Genomic DNA, 17538 nt, shown 5'->3' on the forward strand with positions numbered 1-17538 from the left:
TGTGTTTTTTACAGATTTTTTTTTCCTGTAATTGATTTCCAATCTCATAGCATTGTGGTCAGAAAAGATGCTTGATATGATTTCAATGTTGTTAAATTTTCTGAGGCTTGATTTGTGACCCATGATGTGATCTATCCTGGAGAATGTTCTGTGTGCAGTTGAGAAGAAAGTGTATTCTGCCACTTTTGGGTGGAATGTTCTATAAATACCAATTAAATCTATCTGGTCTATTGTGTCATTTAAAGCTTGTGTTTCCTTATTTATTTTCTGTTTGGATGATCTGTCCATTGGTGTAAGTGGGGTGTTAAAGTCTCCTACTATTATTGTGTTACTGTCAATTTCCCCTTTCATGTTTGTTAGCATTTGCCTTATGTATTAAGGTGCTCCTATGTTGGGTGCATAAACATTTATAATTGTTATATCTTCTTCTTGGATTGATCCCTTGATCATTATGTTGTGTCCTTCCTTAGCTCTTGTAACAGTATTTATTTTAAAGTTTATTTTATCTGATATGAGTATTGCTACTCCAGCTTTCTTTTTTTTTTTTTTTTTTTTTTTTGCGGTACGCGGGCCTCTCACTGCTGTGGCCTCTCCCGTTGTGGAGCGCAGGCTCCAGATGCACAGGCTCAGTGGCCATGGCTCACGGGCCCAGCCGCTCCACGGCATGTGGGATCCTCCCGGACTGGGGCACGAACTCGTATCCCCTGCATTGGCAGGCGGACTCTCAACCACTGCACCACCAGGGAAGCCCTCCAGCTTTCTTTTGATTTCCATTTGCATGGAATATCTTTTTCTACCTCTTCAATTTCAGTCTGTATGTGTCCCTAGTCTGAAGTGGGTCTCTTGTAGACAGCATATATATGGGTCCTGTTTTTGTATCCATTCAGCCAGTCTGTGTCTTTTGGTTGGGGCATTTATCTATACATATTATCGATATGTATGTTCCTATTAACATTTTCTTAATTGTTTTGGGCTTGTTTTTTTTTTTTCCTTTTTTTGCAGTACATGGACCTTTCAATGCTGTGGCCTCTTCTGTTGCGGAGCACAGGCTCTGGACGCGCAGGCTCAGCAGCCATGGCTCACGGGGCCCAGCCGCTCCGCGGCATGTGAGATCTTCCCGGACCAGGGCACGAACCCGTGTCCCCTGCATCGGCAGGCGGACTCTCAACCACTGCGCCACCAGGGAAGCCCCTGGGCTTGTTTTCGTGAGTCTTTTTCTTCTCTTGTGTTTCCCGCCTGGAGAAGTTTCTTTAGCATTTGTTGTAAAGCTGGTTTGGTGGTGCTGAATTCTCTTAACTTTTGCTTGTCTGAAAAGCTTTTGATTTCTCCATTGAATCTGAATGAGATCCTTGCTGGGTAGAGTAATCTTGGTTTTAGGTTTTTCCCTTTCATCACTTTAAGTATATCCTGCTACTCTCTTCTGGCCTGCAGAGTTTCTGCTGAAAAATCAGCTGATAACCTCATGGGGTTCCTTTGTATTTTATTTTTTGTTTTTCGCTTGCTGCTTTTAATATTTTTTCTTTGACTTTAATTTTTGTTAGTTTGATTAATATGTGTCCTGGTGTGTTTCTCCTTGGATTTATCCTGTTTGGGACTCTCTGTGCTTCCTGGACTTGATTGACTATTTCCTTTCCCTTGTTAGGGAAGTTTTCCACTATAATCTCTTCAAATATTGTCTCAGCCCCTTTCTTTTTCTCTTCTCCTTCTGGGACCCCTATAATTCAAATGTTGGTACATTTAGTGTAGTTCCAGAGGTCTCCAAGATTGTCTTCAATTCTTTTCATTCCTTTTCTTTGTTCTGCTCCTCAGCAGTTTATTTCCACCATTCTGTCTTCCAGCTCACTTATTCGTCCTTCTGCCTCAGTTATTATGTTATTGATTCCTTCTAGTGTATTTTTCATTTCAGTTATTGTGTTGTTCATCTCTGTTTGTTTGTTCTTTAGTTCTTCTAGATCTTTTTTAAACATTTCTTGTATTTTCTCTATCCATGCCTCCATTCTATTTCTGAGATTCTGGGTCATCTTTACTATCATTACTCTGAATTCTTTTTCAGGTAGCTTGCCTATTCCCTCTTCATTTGTTTGGTCTTGTAGGATTTTACCTTGCTCCTTCTTCTGTGACATATTTTTTTGCTGTCTCATTATTATTATTTATTTTTTGGTGAGTGGTATTGTGTTCCTGTCTTACTGGTTGTTTGGCCTGAGGCTTCCAATGCTGGGGTTTGTAGGCAGTTTGCTTGGGGGTTCCTTCCATCTTCTTGGGCATCAAGTGTCCCCACCAGCATCTGGCATGTGCCCTAGTTGTGGGGAGACATGAACGTTGTGTCTTCCCACACTGCCATCTTGACTCCACCTTCTAAACTTTTAAAAATGTTAATATTTTACTATATTTATTTTATCTATCTATCTGTATATATATTTATCTTTGTTGTTTTGTTGTTATCAACCCATTTGAAAGATGCAGACATCATGGCACTTTATCCTCAAAAATAATCTCCTATTATATCACATCTCAGAAAACTAAAACTGATGAAATCTAAATTCAAAATTCCCTTCTTTCTAAGAATCCTTTTACATACTACCAGGATTCCAACCAAGGTTCATACATTGCATTTGATTGTTATGATGTGCTGGTCTGTTTTATTCTAAAATAGTCTATCCATGGTTTTGTTTTCTGATTGTTTATTTTCAAGACATTGACATTTTGGAAGAGTTCAGACCAGTTGTCTTACAGAACGCTCCCACTTTTGGATTTGATTGATTGTTTCCTACTAGTGTCTAACTCATTCCTCTATCCCCTGCATTCCCTGTAAACTGGAAGTTAAATCTAATGGAAATTTGTGAGTTTTAATTAGATTAAAGTACTACTAGTGTCTAACTCACTCCTCTATCCCCTGCATTCCCTGTAAACTGGAAGTTAGATCTAATGGAAATTTGTGAGTTTTAATTAGATGAAATTACAGTGTAATCTGGGAAGTGGTGATCCATTTTCTGGGTATTGACTGGATTAAACACCATTTGGGGGACTTCCCTCATAGTCTAGTGGTAAAGAGTCCGCCTTCCAATGAAGGGGATGTGGGTTCGGTCCCTGGTGGGAGAACTAAGAGCCCACATGCTGCGGGTCAACTAAGCCCCTGAGCCACAATTAAGACCCAATGCAGCCAAAAATGATAAATATTAAACACCATTTTAAGTTGCTGGTACTTTAAAAGATCATCTTTAGCCTTATAGGACTCATTCCTATCCTTTACCCACCTAGGGAGGGATGCATGGTTATATACGGACAGAGAGGGAGAGAGAGAGGAAGATTTCCCTGGCAGTAAGAGGAAGAGCACTGAATTTGGAGTTTAGCCCTGAAGTTGATCATATCCCTTTCTCAGTTTTCTCATCTAAAATTTAGAATAAGTTTCTTTTTAATGGATTGTTGGTTTCAAATGAAAGATCAGAAAAGTCTTTTTTTAGTGAAATAAGAAGATCTATGTGGAAGAAGCTCTGCTTCAGGGACTGACCTCCAGTTCACAGACATCCTTGATTCATCTCAAGTAAGTGAGCAAAGTATGAATCAATCAATCTATCATCTATCTATTATCTATCTATCTATATCTATCTATCTATCTATCTATCTATCTATCTATCTATCTATCTATCTATCTCTATCTGTCTATCATCATCTATCTACCTACCTACCTACCTACCTACCCACCTATCCATCTAGAGTAATGAATTTTTGATATTTCTCAAGAGTGACTAGAAAGTGTGGTGGGGGTCAGTTTTTCAAGATGATTTAAGACAGTGGTTCTTAATCAGGGGAAATGTTGCCCTCCAGGGGATATTTGGCAATGTCTGAATACACTTTTGGTTGTTTAACTGGGGAGCAGTTACTGGTGTTTAGTGGGTGGAGGCCAAGATGCTGCTGAATATCCTACAATAAACAGGACTGTCCCCCTCACCCCCCAGCCAAAGAATTATCCTGCTCAAAATGTCAATAGTGCCAATATAGAGAAACCTTGATTTCATATAAGGCACAATTAAATATTGAACCTTAGTCCAAAATCCTAGACCAATCCTTCAAATAAGTATTGGGAATTTGAAATTCCATGCCATGAAATAGCGAATTATGAACAGAAGAAGAAAAACAGAAAGAAAAAAATGAAGATGCAAATATGTTAATCATTTCAGTAAACATAATTGCTACAGTTCAACTGAGCTTCCTCCAAGACTAAAAAGAAATCACAATCAGTTGTATAATTTTGATTATTAAAAAGGGTAACTCCTAAAGGACATTGATTTTCCTTAATAAATTATAAAATATCATTTTCAAAAAGTGTTTTATAATACAGGGAGCAGTGAGTGACCTGATGATGGGATGGGCAATAGTCTCAGTATTCATGCAAAAAATGCAGAAGTAAGTTCCATATGGCTATTTATTATAGCGACTTATATAAAAGCTATAGGGAAAATATTCAGGTGAAATGCCTTTAGGGCGATTCTGTGAGGCACTGGATTAATATGATTCCATTTGGAGGCTTCTGATGGTCTAATTTGATTAAAGAATTGGATTATGGTACCTGGAGGAATATAAGGTTTAAGTAAAGGCACAACTGAACCATGGCCTGGAGCCCTTATTATGTTTTTAAAAACACTTTGTAAATATACTATTTAAAAAAATAACTTTATTGAGATATTATTCACGTACCATAAAAATCACCCTTTTAAAGCATAGAAGTCAGTGTCTTATGGCATTTTCACTGAGTTGTACAACCATCACCGCTGTCTAATTTCAGAATATTTTCATTAGCCCAAAAGGAAACACTGTACTCATTAGCAGTTACTCCCTCTTCATCCCCCCGAACCTCCTTCCCCCATCCCTGGCAAACACTAGTCTACTTTCTGTCTCTGTGGATTTGCTTATTCTGGACATTTCATATAAATGGAATCATACAAGATGTGGCCTTTTGTGACGGCCTTCTTTTACTTAGCATAATGTTTTCAAGGTTCATCCATGTTGCCACATGTGTTGATATTTCATTCTTTGTATTGCCAATCAATATTCCATGATATGGATACACTTATTCACTTTTTGGTTATTATGAATAATGCTGCTATGAACTTTGGCATGAATGTTTTTTATCCTGAAAAGATATTGAATTTTGTCAAATACTTCTGCATCTATTGAGACGATCATGTGGTTTTTGTTCTTTATTCTTTTAACATAGTGTATTGCATTTATTGATTTTCGTATGTGAGATCAACCTTTACATTCCTGGGATAAATCCCACTTGGTTATGGTATAAAACACTTTTTACATGTTACTGGACTTGGTTTTCTAGTTTGTTAAGGATACTTGTGTCTATAGTTATAAGGGATATTGGTTTGTAGTTTTTTTGCATTGTCTTTGTCTAGTTTTGATTATCAGGTTCATACTGGCCTCATAGACTGAGTTGGGAAATATTCCCTCCTATTTTATTTTTTGGAAGAATTTGTGAAGAATTGGTGCTCTTCTTTAAATGTTTGTAGAGTTCATTGGTGAAGTCATCTATCTGGTCCTAGGCTTTTCTTTGAGGGAACTTTTAAAAATTACTAACTCAATTTCTTTACTTGTTATAGGTCTATATAGATTTCTATTTCTGCTTGAGTCAGTTTTGATACTTTGCATCTTTCTGGAAATGTATCCATTTTGTCTAGGTATCTAATGTGTTGGCATACAATTATTCATAGTATTCCTTTATAAATCTTTTAATTTCTGTAATGTAGGTAATGGTGTCCTCTCTTTTATTCTTGACTTTGGTAATTTGAGTCTTCCCTCTTTTATTCTTGATTATCTGGATAAAGATTTGTCAACGTTGTCAAAATTTTCCAAGAATCAAGTTTTGGGACATCAGTTTTCTGTAATGCTTTCTTATTCTCTTTTCAATTTATTGTCACTCTAATCTTTATTATTTTCTCCTTGGTAAATATACTATTAAATGTTTGCATAATGTGTTATAAACTACATTCTCATTTTGCTGACCATCTTTGGGCTTTAAGTTTTTTCTTCCTCCCTTTTCCCCCATTATAAATGATATCTGAGTGACCATTTCTGTGTAAGCATTTTCTCTGTTTCAAATACTTATATACATTAATAGAGGAGAAATGGCTTTGGAGGGGCATGCTGGTCCTTTAATTTACCCAGCTATTTGACATTGAACAATTTACTCAAGTTTAGGTTTCTTTAGAGATTAACATCCCTTTAGGATGTTAATCCTTTCTTGGCACCTAGGTAATGTTATTAGGTTTCTATGATTGAGATATCTTGGGCAGAGGATGTGAACATTTCTTAAAAAACTTGATACATAAAGGAATACTTTTTTGTTGTTCCTTCTTATATGAAATAAGAAAAGGAAATAAATATAGATATGGAAGGAGCCACTTCCAAAGTTCCAAGATAGGTATCTGAGGGATGTGATGGTCTTTTCTATGTGTCAACTTGGCTAGACCAGTTATTCAGTCAAACACTGATCTAGCTGTTGCTGTGAAGGTATTTTGTAGATATGATTAAAGTCCTTAATCAGTTGACTTTAAATAAGGGAGATTATCCTAGACAATCAATTGGTTCAATCAGCTGACAGGTCTTAAGAGCAGGGCTGACTCTTTCCTGGAGAAGAAGAAACCCACCTGAGTGTTCCAGCCGACCTTTCCTGATGGTCTGCCCTATGGATTTCAGCCTTGCCTAGTCAGCCTCCACAATCATGTAGGCCAGTTCTTTGAACTAAACCTCTTAATAGATATATCCTGCTGATCCTGCTTCTCTGATTGATCACTGACTCTTACAAGGAGGACCAAATTTAATGGAAAAAAGTTAAAAATTCTAAACCTCCTTATACTACATTTATTAAGGCTGTAGACTAATTTATTCAAAATTTATTGAGTGGTTACTACCTAATGTTTATTGTTCTAGTTGCTGGGACTATAGGAATGAATAAAATAGAGAAAATGCCTGTCTTCGTGGAGGTTACATAGCAACCGTAACAATATTGACCACCTGCTACAGCATCCACATGTGGAGGATAAAAAGGTGAACTATACCTTCTCTCTTGGACCTTGTAATTAGTCCATGAATATTTGAATTGGTATGAAGGAGCGTGGCACTGAGCATGAATTTTAATTGTAGGAACACATAATTTCTAATGAAGAGATAAAATCAGGTATTTCAGAGGAGCTATGAGGTACCTCTTGAAGGGATATTTGAGATCTTTAGGGTCCTGAGACTTCTTTAACAAATAAAATTATATTTTAAAAATGAAACTAAGTTCATAAGTGTATTTAGATGTACCCTAAAAAAATCACATAAGCTTAAAAAAATTATAAAAGGAATTTTTAGTAAAGCCCCAAGAGGTTTCACTTTGGCTTTCTTTGTGAGCAATATGAACTATTTAAGTGTATTTGAAGAGTCCAGTGACAAAGAACAATGTGCAAATAGTGAGACGTTTCTGTTGTTCTCCACTTGAACACCTGGTTCTATTTCATTTTGTGCCTGCAGCTGTTGTGCAATTTGCAGAACCTTGAGCTGTTTGGACTCTGCTTTCTAGACTGGATTAGATTACAGGTAACCTCATGGTGGAGGTGTATTTTGGATCAACTTACTTTTGAAACGTTTCTGAAAGAAATTCTTTGGTAATGGGACTTCCATACAGTAGCTCAATCAGTATTGCCTTAATTTGCCAATTTTGGTGAGACATTTTTTCCTTTGACAAAAACAAAACAAGAAGAACAAATGGGTTCTTTTTCTTTATTACTGTAAAGAAGCAACAGCCTTCAGCAAACAGACGATAACAAACAACCTTCTGGAGATCTTGAGATATGGACCCATAGTTTATAGTGGGATGAACATCTGTCGACTTGAATGAGACAATCATACCCACCTACTGGCCTGCAATCCTTTCACCATTACCGAGCAATTCTTTTTTGTTGCCGGGAGCCTAAAGGAAACAATCACCTATAGCTGGGCTTGTTCCTTGTTTGCTCTAGAAGCCAGAACTGCCAGCACTGAAAATAGGTCACAAGTGACTAGCAGTCCCTGAGAGGCTCACAGGAAGTAGCTGCAAAGGTCAGGGGAGGTTTTTAAAGATTATCTAAGAGGCCAGTGAATGACAGGCCTACAGGTGTTTCTCTGCTTGGCATCTGGAACAGCCACGTGGAGGAGCTGCCTCGGAGACAGACTGACAGGTGTGGAGATGTGAGCCTGGTGCCTAAGCCCCATGAAGGAGGTGCCTTTGCTCTGTTGTACAAAAAGCCTATGACTATATACAGTATAGGGAAATCATCTTTCAGGACTCAAAGGATGATCAGGAAGGATTTACGGCATTAACTGCTGAAACCCAACACAATAGCCCCAAGTGGAGAGTCAAGGTTGCGATGAACAATCTCTGAATTAATTCCAACCCTGAGATGTTGGGATCCCATGACATCAGGTATATGTTTCTACTAATACTTGTTTTCATGGATCATTTGTTACTGAAGTTTATACCTTAATGCTGTTTCACTGAGAAAATTGTTATAGTACAAATGTCAGGGTACAGTTACAATCTTGACATTACTTTTCACTTGTCTTATTGGCCAAGAACACAATTTCAGAACCAGCTTGACCCTGGGAACTACTAGGCTCAATAATAACCATTGCCTCTCCCCGAATAAAGAGGCAGGATACCATAGAGCAGGGATCAGCCAACTTCTTCTGTAAAGGGCCAGATATTATAAACATCTGGGGCTTTGTGGGTCATATGGTCTCTGTCACGACTACTCAACTCTGCTGTTGTAACACAAAAGCAGCCATAGACAATATGTAAATGAATGAGTATGGCTGTATTCCAATAAAACTCTATTTTTAAGATCAGGCAGCTGGCTTTGACTTGGGGCCCTAAAGGGTAAAAGTACAGACTTTGGAGTCAGGTTCAAATCCTGGCACTATTACTTGCTAGCTGTGTGACCTTAAAGAACTTAATTAACCTCTCTGTGCTTTGCTCTTTTTGCATCTCTAAATTGATAATAGTACTTACACCACAGTGTTGTTATAAAGGTTAAATAAGTAAATGTGTAAAGTACTTAAACAGTGCCTAGCAGATAGTAAGTGTTATACAAGTGTTTGTTAGATAATTAACCATCCTGTGAAGTAGGTAATATTTTTCCTATTAAAACTGAAATTTGAAGAAATAAATATGTTACTTCTAAGAAGGCTAAGACTGGAACTTAGTTTTCCCATCTCCAGTACAATTGTTCTTTTCTCATCAGAGGTGAAATCATTACCTCTAAACACAGAGGAATCCTGGGAACAGCCTAAGGGGGCAGGCTTTGTCCCTAAAACCGTCATTTAAAGAGCTGCTTGTATTTCTCCTCTCCCTGTCCACAGGAGGAGGCCCTATAAGCAGTAGTGTGCTAGAGCTGATTTGTGTTGGCTCATTAGAGCAGATTGCTAAATTTTCAGGAATCTGTGAGCTGTGTAAACTGTTGGTAGCTTGAAAATGGCCGTGGTGGGAGTATTTACACCATGAAACTGGCAGGTGCTCCAAATCAGGGCTTTTTTCCTCCAGGAGGCCTGGATCACTGGCACATGAGTGGCTACATGCCAGCAGTGAGCACCCCTCCAAGCAGGCGACCTATGATCTAAGCGAGTTTGTAAACAATATTCAGCCGCACGTGACCCACCATATCCTAGTGTACCATGGACTGAGAAGAATGCGCATCCCTGGCTTTCTGTCTCGTGGCAGAGACAGAAAAGATTACATGTTTTGTTTAGCAACAGAAACGAGTCAGTGGTGGCCCCTGGACTCTGATTTCTATACATCTGATTCACAGCTCTCTTTTTATTCCTGTTCCAACACCTCGTGTGCATGCACACACACACACACACACACACACACACACACACACACACACAGAGGCCTGTGTGGTTCAAGCTAAATAGGGACAAAACGACCTAAGAGGGGCTAAGGGAAAGAGAGAGCTTGTTAGGCAAACATCATAAAGTACTTTTAATGGTCACTTTTTATAGGAAAGGCAGTGAGTGCTGTGGCATTTTGTTTTTAGTCTTCTAAATTTTTTTTTTTACTTTTTTTTTTTTGGCTGTGTTGGGTCTTTGTTGCTGTGCACGGGTTTTCTTCTAGTTGTGGTGAGCGGGGGCTGCTCTTCATTGCGGTGTGCAGGTGTCTCATCGTGGTGGCTTCTCTTGCTGCGGAGCACAGGCTCTAGGCGCGCAGGCTTCAGTAGTTGCAGCGCATGGGCTCGGCAGTTACGGTTTGCGGGCTCTAGAGCCCAGGCTCAGTAGCTCCGCGGCATGTGGGATATTCCCAGACCAGAGCTCGAACCCGTGTCCCCTGCATTGGCAGGCAGATTCTTAACCACTGCGCCACCAGGGAAGCCCCTTTTCTAGTCTTTTCTAAGGTGAAGTCTTCCTGAACACTGTCCTCTAAACTGTGGGAGCAGCGGAAGTAATACAAAAGAGGGCTGGAGTCAGTCAGAAGGACAGTAAGACAAATCACTTCCTCTTATGAAGTTGTGAATCTCATTTTTCTTCTCTATAAAATGGGAAGCTTAATCATGCCATTGTTAGTTTGACATGGTGGTTGTGAAAATCAATGACAGTTTGTTATTCATTTAGTCGACATACTTGTTACTGAGGACCATCATTAGCCAGGTCCTCCACTAAGTGGTAAGGATCCAGAGATGGGTGAGTTGGGTCCCTGCTCATGAGAAAGTCAGAATCTGGGTGTTTAAACAGATAATCCAAAGAATTTGGATCCCAGAGGCTGGATCCCTGTGGCTTCATTTGGTCGTACTGATGAAGAGTTTGACCCTGGAGCCAAGTTGCCTGTGTTGAATCCTGGTTGTGTGTTGTTTATTAGCTCTGGGACTTTGAGTGAGTTATTTAGTATCTTTTCCTATTCTGTAAAAGGGAATTTTAAGCTCTCCTCAGTTTCATCTTTAAACATTGAGATGATAATAGTACCCACTTCCTGGATTATTCCAAAGATTAAATGAGATAATACATGTAAAGCTTCCTCAGTTTAAAAAATACAGATAATAAAATCTATTAAAAAATATAGATAATACAAATAAAAATCTCTTTAAAATACAGATAATAGTAACTACTGCTGCTTTTAGTATTGGCATTGTTGTGATGATCAAATAACACACAAAAGTACTTAGAACTGTAGAAACAAAAACACAAAGTCAACATAGACTAATGGAAGACACAGACGCTAAACAGGTACTTGTTCAAGGTTGCAAATGCAGTAAAAAGATGCACAGAATAGGGATGCTTAGCCTGAGAGTCAGGAAAGGCATTTAACAGAGATGATGTTTGGGAATGTAAGTTCATTCATTCATTCATTCATTTGACAACAAACATTTGAGAGTCTACCATATGCCAGGCTTCATCTAGTGCTTGATATATAGTGATAAACCAAACCGATTCAGTCTTTGCCAGTAGCTGCACCAAAAGATGGCTTCTGGGGAAGACAGGGGAAGTGCTTCCTGTGTCCCTTCCCCTTAATTCCAAAAATCCTTTCCCCATTTACAAACATGGACAACTGATCCTTTTTCAGTTTTACATAAAGTGTCATGGAAGCATAGCCGCAAGACAAACCCTCATTTCTTCGTCCAAAAAGACCACTACTTTTAAGCCCCTTCTAGAAAAATTCTTGAGGTGTAATCAGTCCTCATCTTCACAGAATTGAAATCAGGTGGGAGAGACAGGTGTTAAATACGTACATAAACTCACAGGTAATTAAAATTGTGGTAATGGTTATAAAGAAAATAAATGGAGGTCATCAGAAAATAAAGGAAAGAATAAATAGCCAGGGAAGGCCTTTTTAAAGAACTGAGGTACACGTATTTAAGGCATGAGCTGAACTTGTACGAGTTAGCCAGGCAAGGAAACAAGGGAAAGAGAGAAAGAAAAGGTTGTGCAAAGGCCCTGGGGCAGGAAAGAGTGTGGCATGTTTGAAGAGCCGAAAGAAGGCTTACTGTGGTTGGAATGAGGTGATGTAGGAAAGGATCTAGGGTGGGGGGAAGGTGAGGGTGCAGGAATGCCACTGAAGGGGGAGTGATGGGCAGGCCGCGTCTAACCCTGGACTTTGTAGGTCAAAGAAGTTCACATTTTATTCTCAGTGAAATGGGAAGCAGTTGAAAACTTTTATCAGAAGCTATGCTCGGAGTCACACACAGGAATACACTCTGGCTGCTGTGTAAGAATGGATTGGAGGGTGGTAAGTGTGAAAGTGGGGAAATCAGTTGGGGGCTAAGGTAGTAATTCCAGGTGAGAGAGAAACTTGAGAGGTGGCTTGGATTATCCTAGTGGAAGTAGAGATAGAGAGAGGTGGAAGGATTTGAAGTGGATTTGATATTGGAATGGAAAGAATGACACCCAGGTTTCTGGCTTGAGCAGCTGGGTGGGTGACAGTGTCTTTTGCTGACGAGAAAGTCTGAGAATGTAGCTGGTTTGGAGAAGAAGGGGAAGAGCTGGGTTTTGGATAAGTGAATTTATGAGGTACCAGTGAGACATCATGTGAAGATGATATGGACGTATGGCCCAGAGACTCTGAAGTGAGACCTGGGCTGCAGGTATATATATACGGTTGTGAGTTATTAATGTACATGCAGACAATAGCTACAGCCATGGTATTTGAGGTCATCAGGGGGAGTGAATGTGGATCAGGGCTCTCATCCTTTTTTGAGGTTCCAGATGTCTTTGAAAAGCTAATAGACACTATACTTCTTCGTTTAAAGTATTTTCATTCAAGTTTAAGGAATTTATAGACCCCCTGAAGCCCATCCACAACTCCTGTAAGGTCCATAGATGACAAATGGGGAAAAAAAAAAAAAAAAAAAGACCCAAGCAATAAGACTTGTATATACAGAAAAACAGGCCCTGGATTGAGCCCTGGAGAGCAGCACCATTTAGAGGTGAGACAGTGGAAGTATCCACAAGAGTCTGGGATGGCGTAGACAAAGACGGAGGAGCAATTCCAAAAGAGACTTATTGAAACTGAGAGAAAAGCCTTTCAAGAATGGGAGATAAGTGTTGCTGAGAGGTCTGAGAGATAAAGACTGAGAAGTGTCCACTGAGGTTGGTAACAGCAGTGACCTTTGGGAGGCCCAGGACTGTACTTATGAAGGGTTAGAGCTCTCGGAAGGAGGCATTGCCTGCTCCTCTGGAAAAACTGGAGTGAGGGAGAGATACTGGTTGCAGAGGTGGGTTGATGTGTAGACTTGCAGGTGTTCCCTCTTGATGGCCTGCATGTTTTTCAGTGAACTAGAAGGTAAGGTGACGGTGAGAGAGGAAGACAATTGAGAACAAGGGTGGAAAGTGAAGTTAGAGCTTAGTAAGGGGACTGTTACCTATTTGGGGTTGTGATCAGGGGTTGGGTCTTAAAGAGTGAGTAGGATCAGAGGAGGGAAGGGCTGGGCTCAGTATGAACAGAAGTGTGGGCACGGAATCATCGTGGGCCAAGAGCCAGCCAGGCTTCCAGAACTTCTCAAGGCTTGCTGCACTCCCTTTCTCTTCATCCTGGGCTTCTCTTTTTTCTGGCTTGTCTTTCCCCTCAGCCTATAAACATGCTCAAGCTTTACCCAGTGACTCAGCAACTCCTCTCATCAGTGTCCAAATTCTCTTCTTTCCATACCCAAAACATCTGTAACAGGAAACCTTATGAAATCTTCAATTGCTCTTGTTCTTCCTATAGTTTTCCCTTGCTTGGTTGTGTGTTGACTTATTTTGGGGATGTTGGCTGCTTTTTGAAGTCTGGAGCTCTGCGTGGTCTTTTAAAAGCCTGAGTGCATTGATAAGTTCATGCTGGGTTCCTTGGAGATACAAGCAACAGCCAGAAGACGGGGGAACCCCTGCAGGATTTTAGATAGGTATGTGTTTTAGACAGTTCACTCTGGAGGCTGCGTGGAGGATGAATTTGTCTGAAGGAGACTGTTAGGAGGCTGCTGTAATAGTTCAGGCTGGAGAGGATGGCTGGAACTTTTGCCAGTGGGAATGGAGGTAGAGATTTGAGGGTTACTGAGGTGAAATAGAAATGACTGGATGATTGGATAACACAAGAGGCTGAATCTAGAATGACTCACACTCATTCCCAACTTTCTAATTCTGATGGCTGTGGATGGTGGTGCCAACAGCTGAGGGAGGAGCTGCTATGAAGGCAGAGGATGAGTTCGGTTTTGGACAAGCTGAGTTCGGGGCGCCCCTGTGATATCTAGATAGAGCTGCCTGGTAGGCATTTGGATATTTGGTTCTAACTTTTGTGGAAGAGGTCTGGGCTGGTGATCACTGATTTGGTAATTGAAACTGTGAGGATGGAGGTGATTTCCTAAGAGTGGAATGAGAGGAGCTGTGGGCTTGCAGTGGAGTCTTCCATATAAGGTGCAGACTCACAATTGGTGGTAAAACAGGATAGAAAGGGGCAGGGCACAACTTTTTAAAAAAATGACATAGCCATAGTACATGACAAAAACTCCTGAGAAGCAACTAGGTCCAGGATGGTGGAGGATTCGACTTCCAGTAGACCTTGCGCCTCATTATACGCTCATTGTAATACCATGCTAAATGACACACCCACAGGCCCATGACAGTTTTGAGGCCAACCATAAAAGGTCAAAAAGTGGAAATCCCCACCCCTTCCCCGAAACAGTTGAAATAATCTTCCCACTCATTCGCTTACGAAATCCATGCCGTATTTCAAGGACTCTTGCTTCTTGCCTTCCGAGATGGCCCACACTCTGTCTGTGGAGTGCGTTTCTCTCTAATTAAATCTGATTTTTACCTACCACATCGTCTCCGAATTCTTTCACAATGAAGAAGAAACCTTAAATTCACGGGCAACAGTGGCACTTAAGGTGCCACCCAAGGAGGAAGAGGCTTTACTTACTGATGTGAGAACTGGTTTTGTTTTTAGAACCTAAGCTTGTTTAAAGGCTGAGGGAAAACAGTGACGAGCCAAGGAGCCCAGAGAGGTGAGGAAGGAGGCTTTAAGGGCTCCACGCCGCCAAGACAGCTTCTTAGAGTTTGCCCAACGCTTCCACGCTCCTTATCTCATTTAATCATTTGAGGGGGAAAACAAACGGTGAGACTGAGCCCAGGAATCGGGGAGTAGAGCTGTAGATCCATCCTGGTCCAGTGCGCAGTCCATGCCACGTGGTACCAGGAAGTGCGCAGAAACCGTCCAGCTCCACACAACCTACGGGCCAGGAGCAGCGTGTTCCTGGCTCCCGGTGAGGTGACATCGGTGCCGCGGACTTGGGGATGTGTGCTGCCCCCAGATGAGGTGTCAATACGTGTCACGGACCGAGGGTGGCAGCCCCCCGCCTAGTGTTATCATGTGCTATGAACCGGAGCATGAACGCTCCCTGCCCTCGGCAAATATGCCCAAGTGCTGTGCACCAGAGGTCGTTGAGTCTCCTCCTTTCTTACGCTCCAGCAGCTGGGAGTTCTGTTAGCCGTAAGGTGAATGACAGTAACAGTGATAGCCGGGCCTTAAGGGCGCGGGCAAGGTAGTCTCACGGCCGACAGATGGCGGGAGCCCGAGGAGGCAGATGGCTGGGCGCGCTCCTCGCGCGAGTCACCGAAGGGACGTCGCGAAAACCAAACTCGCGATTTGTTCATCCGGCCGGGGCCCTTCTCCGAGATAAATCTTCTGCGGAGGGAAGTATTTAATTTGCATCCAGCGCTGTCGGAAGAAACTCCTTACCGCTGGAGGCGGTGTAGTGGGTACGTGGGAGCTTTCTCTTGGGTACGTCTTCCAGTCCTCAGCCCAAGGTCGGGCGAGCCTAGCAGGTTGTTAAATGCAATTTATAGTTTTTGGTTTGTTTTTGGAGGGGGGAGTCTGCTGTTAAGGAATGAAAGGTACCTGGATTGCGAGCCAGGATCTGACCTCCTCTCCACCATTCTAGTACAAGCTACCTCTGTGACCTTGACTCGGCGCAAGTTAAGCTAGGCCCTTCACTGCGACTCAGTTTCCCTGTTCATAAAATGGGGATTTGGACTATGATCTGGTCTGCAGGGCCAGGATGGCAAATTCCACCTCCTCCCGCCCAAAAAATGAAGTCCTCCATTAGGAACATCCCCTCCCCAACAGCCGGCTCCTCCGTAGTGCCCTCCCTCACCCTTTTTTTTCTCCTCCTGCCTGGGGGGACGGGACCAAACGGGAGGAGGTGGGCGGGGCCGCCCCTCGCCCCGCCCACAACGCCCCTCCCCTCCCGACTTCCCCTCTGCGCCCCTCCGCCTTCGGCGCTGGATGAGGCAATCACGTGACCTCACATCCGGCTCGGGAGTCCCGAGCTCGCCGCGCGCGCTCCCCCGCAGCCCGCCGGCTCTCCCCGCAGCGTGATCCAGGCGCCACCGCGGAGGGGAGGGGGGGTTCGCTACGTCGGTGGCGGCGGAAGGCCGTTTCGGAGTGCAGAACGCCCCCCTCCCCTGCCTACCTCCCCCTGCTGCCCGCCCTTGTTCTCGCCCTGCTCCGGCTACACGCCGCCGCCGCGGGCGCAGAGGAGGAGAGCGCGGACGCTCCTGCGCCCGCCTCGGCCCGGGCCCCGCCGCGGCTCCTCCCTCCCCTCACCCCGAGCCGCAGCGTGCGGCGGCGGCGGCGCCTCGAGCTCGAGCGACCCGCGGCCGCCAGCGCCGGCCGAGGGCGATGGGGCTGGGCTGAGGCGAGGCGGCGGCGGCGGCGGCGGCGGCGGCGACAGCGGTGGGCCCCGGCCCTGCGCGGCCCCTCGGTTGCTCCGGCCGGGAGGCCGCCGAGGAGACGGCGCGGCGGTGCCGGGTGAGTGGCCCCAGCTTCCCCGAGGCGTCGGAGGGCTGGGTGAGCAGGGCGTGGAGCCGGTGGGAGGTTGGAGGAGGTGAATGGTATTGTCGGGGGTGGCGGGTACCAGGTGAGCTCGTGGTCGGCCTCCTCGAGCCGGAATTGGGCATCACTTCTCGGGGAAGGTGTGTGTGGGGTGGGGAGAGGAGCGTTAAGACTGCGGAATGTCTGTCTGGGACAGGTGAGGCGCGGAGGAGGGCACCACGTTGTGGGTGTGAAGGCCTGGTTGGGACACGCCGCTTGGGGGGAAGGCGAGTGTGTTGGGTTTCAGAGTGAGATAGTGGTCCAGCCCTTTCAGAAAGTACGGGAGATGGTGAGATCGAAGGTAGGGGTATTGGCAGGGCGCTTGATGGGTTCGTGCGGGTGCTGACTGAGGAATCTTCATTTTGTCCTTAGCCACGGAGTAGTGGAGCTCCTGGCCAGTCACCGCATTAAGCTAAGTGAGGCCCAGAGAGGAAAAGTGACTTATGACTTGCTTAAGGCCTCTCACTTTGACTCTAGAAAAACCCGGGGCCCTTTCTCCAGTACCTCCATGGCCGCTCTCTTTAGAGCCTTTCCTTCTCCCCACATCATTCGCAAAGTTAGGTTCTGGTGGATATGTGACCTCTTTTTTTTTTGCGGGGGGCGGGAGGAGGGGGAGCGGAGGGAATCTGACTGGGGATTGACAGTAGTAATTCAGAGCTTCCCAGTTTGGAAAGCTTTTG

The 17538-nt window shown here is 43.3% G+C and overlaps 1 protein-coding gene across 5 annotated transcripts in view; it reads left to right on the plus strand.

Moving 5' to 3' along the window:
• The first annotated feature begins 15653 nt into the window (after nt 1–15653).
• The window catches only part of ATP13A3 (ATPase 13A3), an 81538-nt gene continuing 79653 nt past the window's right edge, over nt 15654–17538 (plus strand). For 3 of the 5 annotated variants that reach the window (XM_060010916.1, XM_060010921.1, XM_060010922.1), the window contains exon 1: nt 16727–16795. The gene's annotated coding sequence lies outside the window, so the exon portion shown is untranslated. Of the gene's footprint in view, nt 15745–16726; nt 16796–17538 lie in introns of those variants that run through there. The other 2 variants (XM_060010918.1, XM_060010917.1) reach the window with 2 other exon arrangements.

This window comes from Delphinus delphis, chromosome 4 (genome assembly GCF_949987515.2).
Source record: "Delphinus delphis chromosome 4, mDelDel1.2, whole genome shotgun sequence".
In the NCBI taxonomy this organism is placed as follows: domain Eukaryota; kingdom Metazoa; phylum Chordata; class Mammalia; order Artiodactyla; family Delphinidae; genus Delphinus; species Delphinus delphis.